A 9,830-nucleotide genomic window follows, 5' to 3' on the forward strand; every position below is an offset into this window, starting at 1 on the left:
AATAAACAGAATGGAGAGGCACATTAACAAAACCTAACTCTACACCTTGAAGCAAAACACTACTACCACATGAGGTCTCCTCAGACAAAGGCACTACGCCATCTAATATCAAAGAATGAGAAGCCCCAGTATCTCGCAAAATCTTCACAGGTTTCAAGTTGGTAATATCACTAGTAAGTGAAACAAAACCTTCAGAAATGAAGGGAGAGTACTTCTCCAAGACACTATCAGACTCTGAGCTCTTAATCTCAACAGACACTTTAGAATCTTCCACAATATCACTAAGTTTCTGACTAGGCTTTGACATAGCTAACACAGAAGGAACTGACTGTTTACGCCTTTGCTCCTTACGCTGGAGAGAATAACATTCAGACATAGTATGCCCTACTTTCTTGCAGTAATTACAAACAGGACCAGAAGGAGACCCCACACCTGCCCTATGATCTGTTTTAGAATCAGACTTAGTCTTATCACCTAATTTAGGTTTGTCGTTGGAAGGGCCACTAAAGGTTGGGTTCCTAGGCTGACCAAATTTACTAGTACCTGTGGTACTGTTTTTGTCTTGAGAACTGTTTTTAACAAATGAGCCTTTGTGGGTGAGAGCGTAATCATCAGCCATTGTAGCTGCTTCACTAAGTGTTTCAACTTTTCTCTCATCTAAATGAGTTTTTATGTTTGTGTGGACACAACGTTTAAACTCCTCTATCAACAATAATTGCCTCAATTTTCCGAAATCCTCATCAATTTCTTTAGAATCACACACCACCTATTAAATAATTGTTCTTTTTCTCTGGCAAATTCTACATGAGTTTGTTCATCTCTCTTTCTTGAGTTTCGAAATTTCTGGCGGTAAGCCTCAGGAACTAACTCATAAGCTTTCAAAATAGCTTTCTTGACTACTTGGTAATTTGAAATCTCATCTACAGATAAAGAAGAATAAATGTCTCTAGCTTTACCCATCAAGACACTTTGAAGAAGCATTGTAAGCTTATCTTCAGGCCATTTCATACTATCAGCTATTTTCTCAAAATGCAGAAAATACTTGTCAACTTCTTTCTCTTGAAAAGGAGGAACTAACCTAATGTTTCTACTGACATCAAAACCTCTGTTTCCTTGTAAACCCCTAAAAGTTAGATTACTTGAACTGTCTTGAGAAGCTAGCTCTAATTCTTTCATTCTAAGTTCTGTTTCAGCTTGAATTTTCTGCTTCTCTAGCTCTAACATCTGATCTCTCTCAATCTCTTTTTCTTTTAATTCTCTTTCAATTTCTTTTTCTCTTAACTCTTTTTCTATTTCCATTTGTCTTAGTTTCATTTCATGTTCAAGTTCCATTTGTCTAATTTGAATTTCTGAGCTGACTGTTTCCTCTATACTATCTAATGCACTAATAGATTAGTTTGAATGTGTTCTAGTTATAGGAGATTTCAGAAAAGATGGCGTGACGTCACAGAAAGTTTACATCCGGGTCCTCAAAGGTACTAAAGTGGTAATAAAAAGCAGTAAAGTACAGGACGTGCGTTTTCTGTACAACCAGACATGGATTTGTCGGGTCCTTGCCAACCACAGCCTATATTGATACCATCCATCCAAAGGAGAGTCTCATAAAGAGAGACAACACCATCGTCATGGGGATATCGCCAACAAAACTGTGTATGTCATTATATTTAAAGTTGGAGACAAACAGATGACTTGTTGATAAAGAAGTCTATCGCACTTCTACACGCCATGACGATGTTCCTGTTGCAGATGTCATGATTGAATTACAGCAGTATTTACAGCATACATCATGCATCAAAGACAGGAAGATATTCTCTGTCCGGACGGAAAGAGTTCATTGTATAAGTTACTAATAGACGACGCATTTCCCAATTTTGTTACTCAGTAATGTCCACTTTTCTTAAAAATACATGTGGTAGACTGCCTTGGTCTGGATTACTCCATACTTATTTTCAAGATACTGTGATTATTTAATTACGAAACACTGTATGCTTTATGGTAAGATATCTAATAACTATATCCACTGAGACATTCCTTGAGTCAGAACATTTTCCATCCACTCATATTTACCAAATTTCAGCTGGTCGGAGTAGTTTAAATAAAGACGTTCTAAGTACCTAGCATCTGCTCCAGATAGGTCTTGAACTCACGACGTGAAGAACTGACGCTAATGGTAGAAACACCATTTGACAGCAGGGTCCCACTCGGGTCACACATTTTGTCGATAATACTGATAAACAATGAGACAAGCACACGTGACTGATGAAAGCATAATCGAGTTCATAAATCAAGTAGCAGTGAATCTTCGCCAACCAAGGTTCTTGCTATAAATACCTCCCAAGCGCCAAGATCTTTGACGCAATAATGACCGTTATCAAAGACGGATTCTAGGATTTGCAGTTTGCAGTTTGAGGACTGTCACAACCATGTGTGATGTCAAGTTTGACGTCTCCTTGATTATCACCCCGCACTTCTTCGTCTTTAATATCGGTACCTGAGCGGATGGCCTCCAGTCTACTGTAGTCAAGGACGTGAGGCTGCCTTTTCCTCGCCATACTCCTCTGGTCCGACATGAGTTCTTCGAGTTTTCGAGGCGATAATGTTTCTTTGTATGTTCGAAAATCTCGAAATATTGCTGACGTTGTCTTCCGTCTTTCAATGAGTTGAGGAAGACGAGCTTTCTCAATCAATTTGTCAAATTTTGCTTTGTCTTTCTTCGGTGATGAAAGCACTACTGCCCTATTTGATATTTCACGTTCGATGAACTTCTTCATTGAAAACACAGTTTTACAGTCCCCTGGTAAAAACGAGGCTTGTCGGGACAACGGTGCCCGGATGTTTGTTGACGGGGGCGCTTCACCTACGGTAGTTTTCCGAACAAATCGTGGACGTTCTGAAGCAGCTCGTTCTGGTACCTTGTGCATATGTTGTTTCCACATTACCAAAGCATGCAATTTTACCGCAAGTATCGTCGATATAGCAGATCTTATTTTCTCTTCTTCGTCATCTGCTGTGTCTGTAATTTGTTCCTCTGGAATGGGTACCATATCGTTTTCCAGATCGTCCATGTCAGTTTTTCTATTATTGTCGACGGTTGTGGAGATATCACTGATATCACTCTCAGCGATGGAGGAAAACCTGGTCCGGGTACCGACGTCTCTTTGAGTTCGTCTCATGTCCGACACATCCGATTTACTCCGTCTAACTGGAGCCCTCTTCAGTACCCTCACATAGCCTGGATGTCGTCTGCCGTGTCGGTGAGATGCGTCGAACACAGTGAAGTTTGTCGAGAAAGTGGAGGTAGGTTGTTGTTCTGAACATGACTTTTCTCTGTCATTGGTCGTCTGTTGGTGTTTAGGTCATACCTCTCGAAGCCGTGCTCTCTATAGACACTGCCACACGCCAACATCTTTGTGTACTCGTCTTTCAGCATCTCAAGCTCGCGACTACTGTGTAGACGTGCTACTCTCTCGCTGGAAATCAACTGCTTGAGCTCTTTCAATAACTTCCACCTTTCGTGCTCGTTTTTCATCTTGGTTTGTAACATAGCCTCGTTGCTCATCCTCACGATAGAACTGTTGGCTGTCTCACCAAACAGGTGGTCAGGTAGGAGTTTTCTTGGCATAGTTCACAGTATCTGAAAATATACAAAATAGTCATAGTATGCATGCATAATCCAGGCTACAAAATCTACAATGTCTGTCATAAATCACTCATAATAGCGGGCTTAATTACGAGGTGAAATTACAAACGACAAATCTTACTACTTTAGTGTATTAATGAAAAATGTAATTGTATAACTTCTTACAAAATGCAAAAGAATGAATGACATGTGCCAGATGTATGATTTGAAACAAATGAAACTAAGAATTGACAATTAAAATTTTCGTGTATCTAAGGAAACCAAATAAACTGTTGCAACTGTTGAAACCAATGACACAATTTGACAAAATGTAATTACTAAACTGGATACATAAAAGGCAAATCACACAGTCTTCACGATACAGCTACTTCGTATTGTGCCATATTTCTAAGACTCCATCAAGGAATAGCAATAACTAATTCGTCATTTTAAGACTGGCTATGCAGTAATGTCAGGAACATGATACAATTGTTCCATTATCAGAGCATGACGTTACTATCAGTTTACAAAGTAATGCACTTCACGAAACGTTTGATGAATATTTTGATTTTTGATAGCTAGTCCAAAGAATTTAGACCATGGTAGTGTTCTGGCAATAATGCATTTCGAAAAAAACGTATACAAGAACAAAGATCAGCTACGTTTGATTAATAGAAAAGCATGTTATACAATTAGAAATATCTACATCGAATCCGAGTCAAGCGACGATTTCAAAATGATTTGATAATTTAAATAGACTGTTGATTTCAAATAATTACTGTTCATCAAGCAAGTACTATTTCCCCTACAATTTCGTCATAAAAGGGACAATCTACACCTATCAAAACTTTTTATTTAATGCATACTGTAGCAAAATATTTTGAAAATAATATTTTCCTGTGACGGTTATATAATGTATTCAATAAACAGTGCAGTTCAGAATATCTACTGGAAGATTCTATATCAAAATTCGTAGAGCTGAAAGTTATTCAATTTTGCCGTTATTCTTTTGCACCATCATGTACAAGCTATCAATATTTGATTAAATGCATTTTGAGTGACGTTTTTAGTTGTCTCTGGTAAGCATTGCGTTAGGTCCTTAGCATTACCGATTCTCATTTCAGAACAATAAAATGGCGCATCTGAATGTCTAAAGCCACTTGATACCCTGTGTGTCTATCGTACAATTCTTTGTTGGTGCCTTTAGATCCCCAATATTTACAGGTAACCTTCATTCTATGGTCTTTTCAGACAAACAATCTGATTTTAGATTTTTTCAGAAATGATTAAAACGAAACGTTAATTGTTACAAGGACAGGAATGGCGATCTATTGCGTGATAATTGCTATGGTCACGATAGTCGCACTTATAACACGGAAGTTTTAATATTAAAGCACAAATCTCCTACTAAACATTATTCAGTTGTGTGTTAAAAAGCAATCAGTATTTGTAAATCGTTTCATTTGATATACCACGCACGACACACTTAGACACCAGTTAAAACTGTTACTTTGAGTCCCGAGAATGTCCAATATATTATATAGCGATTGATATAGAATTTAAGTAAAACGCAGATTATTAGTGGCTAAAGAAAACAAAGACTACAAATAGTGACAATGTCCTTCTGGCACCCGGCGGTAATGCTAGAGAGTAAAGACTTTAATAACTGTCTTTATCTCTGAGGGCAACTGATTTTGAAACTCAAAAATACTCATTTTAGAGTATATGCTATCTAAGAACTATGGATTTGTACTACAAATCGACATTACTCAATTTAACCCCCTTTTTTCCTTTTGAAGTCTACCAGCACAGTAATTGGTGATTTAGCAAAACACCCAACAAACATATGTCAATACTTACATCGGTACACAACGTCTCTGCTCGGGGTTCCCACTTCAGCGACTGATAAACGGTCCTTTCTGTAATGTCTCTATTAATTTCGAATATCACTACAGCACAGGCCTCTAAAATGGTTCCTCAGTGTCAAATCAAATACGTGTGTCATTCTTAGCTAATTAATGTCCGTCACGCCATTAGTTAAAAATGTCCCTCCATTCTGCGCAGTGCGCTATTACACAGAAATCACTTGGACATATTGTCTTCTTCTTCAACTTTAAAAACATCAAGAATGGTCCAATCTCGAGAATGAATCAAATCCCCATTCTTTGCAATAATTGCATTCCTCCGTATGTTTTGGTGGTTAAATCGATGATAAACATTTGTGGTTACATCGAGAAATTAAAGCTATAACTGATTGACTAAATGTCGAGTTGACGGTATGCCACGAATGTACCTCAAAATCGACCCCTGCATTAACACAATCGTACATCTAAATTGAAAACTGGAGAGTTGTTAAGAATACACCACCATTTTTTTAAGGTTCAATCATTACGAACCGATAATAAATTACTTGTGTACAGAGAGTCGACGTCTTTTAAAAAACACTCTGCGCTACCAGTCTCGATATTGACAACTTAAGTGAAATTTGACCTTCTACTATTTTTATTTAGACTAACGCTACATAGTCGTCAAACGGGAATTAAATACTTTACAGAAACAAACTGGTCATACCTCTAGGGAAAGTGTGGGTTTGTCTATATCATAAATGTGTGGTGACAACTTACTATCGAATGTCTTAGCGGTCAGGTCAACAGATATAACTTATAATAGAGAAAGGCCACACACAGGAGCTTTTTTAACTAGCTACTTTCATAGGTAACATGGATCATTAAGTAGAAGTGTAAATGTTTCTTTTATACAATAGGTTTATTATTTATTGGGTTTTTCTCTGTCTTTTGTGCTATACAATACACAATGGAATCATATGAAAATTATTCACCACATGATCGAGTTTAGACGATGATCAGCCGTCGGCTGTACACGGAAAACGTTTATATTCCTTAGGTAAACACCGAGTACGCCCTCTAAATCCTGGCGCTGTGCGCATTTTAGCTTATTTCATTTTTATCAAAGCCTCGTGGATATACCCACATACAAGAATAAACACTTTTACGGAAGCCTGTTAGGGTCCCATTGAAAAAAAAAATTTATGTCGTTATAACGACTTAGTATCTCGTTATAACGACTTAGTATGTCGTAATAACGACTTAGTATCTGGTAATAACGACTTATTATCTGGTAATAACGACTTAGCTATGTCGTAATAACGACATAGTATCTCGTAATAACGACTTAGTTATGTCGTAATAACGACTTAGTTATGTCGTAATAACGACTTAGTATCTCGTAATAACGACATAGTATGTCGTAATAACGACTTAGCTATGTCGTAATAACGACATAGTATCTCGTAATAACGACTTAGTATCTCGTAATAACGACTTAGTAAGTCGTATTAACGACTTATTATCTCGTAATAACGACTTAGCTATGTCGTAATAACGACTTACCTATGTCGTAATAACGACATAACTAAGTCGTTATTACGACATACAAAGTCGTTATTACGAGATACTAAGTCGTTATAACGACATACTAAGTCGTTATTACGACAAAAGTAAGTCGTTATTACGACATAGGTAAGTCGTTATAACGACATAGCTAAGTCGTTATTACGACATAGCTAAGTCGTTAATACGAGATACTAAGTCGTTATTACGAGATACTAAGTCGTTATTACGAGATACTAAGTCATTATTACGACATACTAAGTCGTTATAACGACATAGCTAAGTTGTTATTGCGAAAATCAACATCAGTTTTTATTTCATAAAACATACCGCAGATAACAAGTCAATTGTCTACACGTGTACTACTAAAATATAATATCACTTGTACTATAGACAAACGAGAGAATATTTAAATGTAAGATTTCATCTCAGGATTATTGAAATCTATATTTCCATTAAATGTTAACTACAATTATTGACTAGCACTTAACTAAAATGAACGAAAAATGGATGATAGCAATTGAAGAACACTCCTCCAATAGCAAACTTTATCCCATATGCATAAAAAAGGAATGCAAAACATTTATTATTTGTTGTTGTTGTTATCTGATTGAAAAGTTATAGAACAACTTTATATACTGTTTTTTTATGCATTATAAGAGAAGTAATTATTTACATTTCTGATGAAATTAAATGGATTTTTAAGTTAAATTGTTACAGTTACAGTTCTTTTTACAAAGAAGAATATTTTACAACATTTAATTCGAATATTCGATTTTTGGAAACGTTTTTATCAGCAGTGCTGCAATTTTCAGCTTGGAAAAAAAGATTTATTATGAAATTCTTACTTGTTTTATGCTTATTACGAACTACTGGCCCCGATTTCTCGAAACAAACTTAAGTAAAAAAAACCAACAACTAAAGTCTAAAATTATTAACATAGATTACATCATAGAAATAGCTTAAGTTTTGACTTTAAGTTATCACTTTTGTGTCGAAGAATCGAGGCCAGGTTGAGTAGTTGGTAACTAGTAGACAAAGTGGTTGTCATGTCGAGAAGAAATGGTAGCTCACCATGTCTGAAACAGACACCTTGACTGCTGTTATGAAGTCTGTCGTAACACAATACCGTACCAACAAGACTGTTTGGTGACTTTGCACTAAGGTTGTTACTCTGATTAGTTGATGACGGTAGTATAGTTTGAAGGATGATTATTTTGAAGTTGATGGAAAGGAGGTGTTGCATACAGGGTGAAAATCCGCCCACGATATTTTTTTGATTTTTGAATTTAAATTAGTTAATTGCATTAATACACATATGTATATAATACTTAAAACCCGATTGGACCATTATTAGGACTACAGCGCCCCCTACATTAACACTGGTAAATTTAATGTCCATTGGGCCTTTTACCTAGCATAAGTCATAGTAAAAACACTGAAATCACGTTTTTCTTGTGATTTAAAATACCACATAAAATTGCCTTTTTAACGACATATCACACTTGGCTGTATCCAATATCATTCGATCACAAATCGAACGTAAATATCAAATTTGACAGAAAATACGACTTTTTGAAGTTTTCAATTTTTCGTTCGAGCACCAGAATATTTAAGGCACTACTCGAGTACCCTAAAATTTTGATGTTTAAAATTATATTCAGGTTATCATCGATTTACCATAAACAGCTCAAGTTGATGAATCATTGGATATGCCACGTTTTTTTTAGGTTAATTTCGTCTACCCCCTGTTTTTTTCCATAATATCAAAGTAATGAGAGTACACTGTCTAATATTACCGACTTTACTGTTGGAGTAGAATGTGATGATGAGGTGCGTATTTCGACCAAACCTTGAAATAATCATCATAAACTCATGTTTAAATTCTAATTTCAGAAATTCTACTTATCCGTTTTGAAACAGTGGGACACATAAAACTGACAGTTATGATTTAACATATACACAATGCCATGTTGCATTCCAGAAACTGTATAAGCATTAGGGTAATAAATAGGACAGTATGTGTCCTTTGCCCATTGTTATTTAAAGGGAACCATCAACGTTGCCATCGTCTCAGGTAGGGCGTTAGAATTGCACCTGCTATACCCATTACATGATCGTAAAAGGCGACTGAATTTGGTAACTATTTTGCTGGCGTCAATCAGACATCAGACGAGGCGCTATGTCTCATTTTACCTTTAGTAACCTATAGGTATCGCGAAATAATACCACTAAAATGTTTACCAGGTACTGATTACAAGTTATAAGTTTGTTTCTCATCCAACAACCTTCATGAAAGTGCATGATTTCTAGCAGCTTCATTTTGCTAGATATTTTCGTCTAACTTCTTAGAACAAAAGGAGACCGAAATACCTATATCAATGAGTTTATTAGAATTGGTCGGTCAATGTTTATATCAGATTTACTACTTTCAAAAGAAAAATACTATTGTTACTAAATTAATATAGGGGAAAAACGTTGATGAAATATCTTGGTTCTGTCCTTTGATGGGGCAACACCATAGAATATATGAAAGGACATACACGGGATGCCGTCCTTAAATGACTATAGCTGTAGTAGTACGTCAATAAAAATCAGCGAATCAACCAGTTTACTTTTGCAGTAGACCAATTCCTGCATTTCTTGACTCTATAAAATTGTTTTCATTGTTTGTTTGATTAAATCAAAGCCCTATTGATAGCCAGGATCATGTAAGGAAGGCATCTTATGTATGCAGTGTCCTGAGTCCTGAGTGTATGAAGTGCGTAGTGTGCGATATGGGAGACTTCGGTATATTCATG

The 9,830-nt window shown here is 36.2% G+C and overlaps 1 pseudogene; it reads right to left on the minus strand.

Annotated features, from left to right (window-relative positions):
* Nucleotides 1–1,392: 1,392 nt before the first annotated feature.
* LOC138336241 (uncharacterized) lies at nucleotides 1,393–6,063 on the minus strand (annotated as a pseudogene).
* Nucleotides 6,064–9,830: the final 3,767 nt, after the last annotated feature.

The sequence above is a fragment of the Argopecten irradians genome, chromosome 12 (assembly GCF_041381155.1).
Source record: "Argopecten irradians isolate NY chromosome 12, Ai_NY, whole genome shotgun sequence".
NCBI lineage: Eukaryota > Metazoa > Mollusca > Bivalvia > Pectinida > Pectinidae > Argopecten > Argopecten irradians.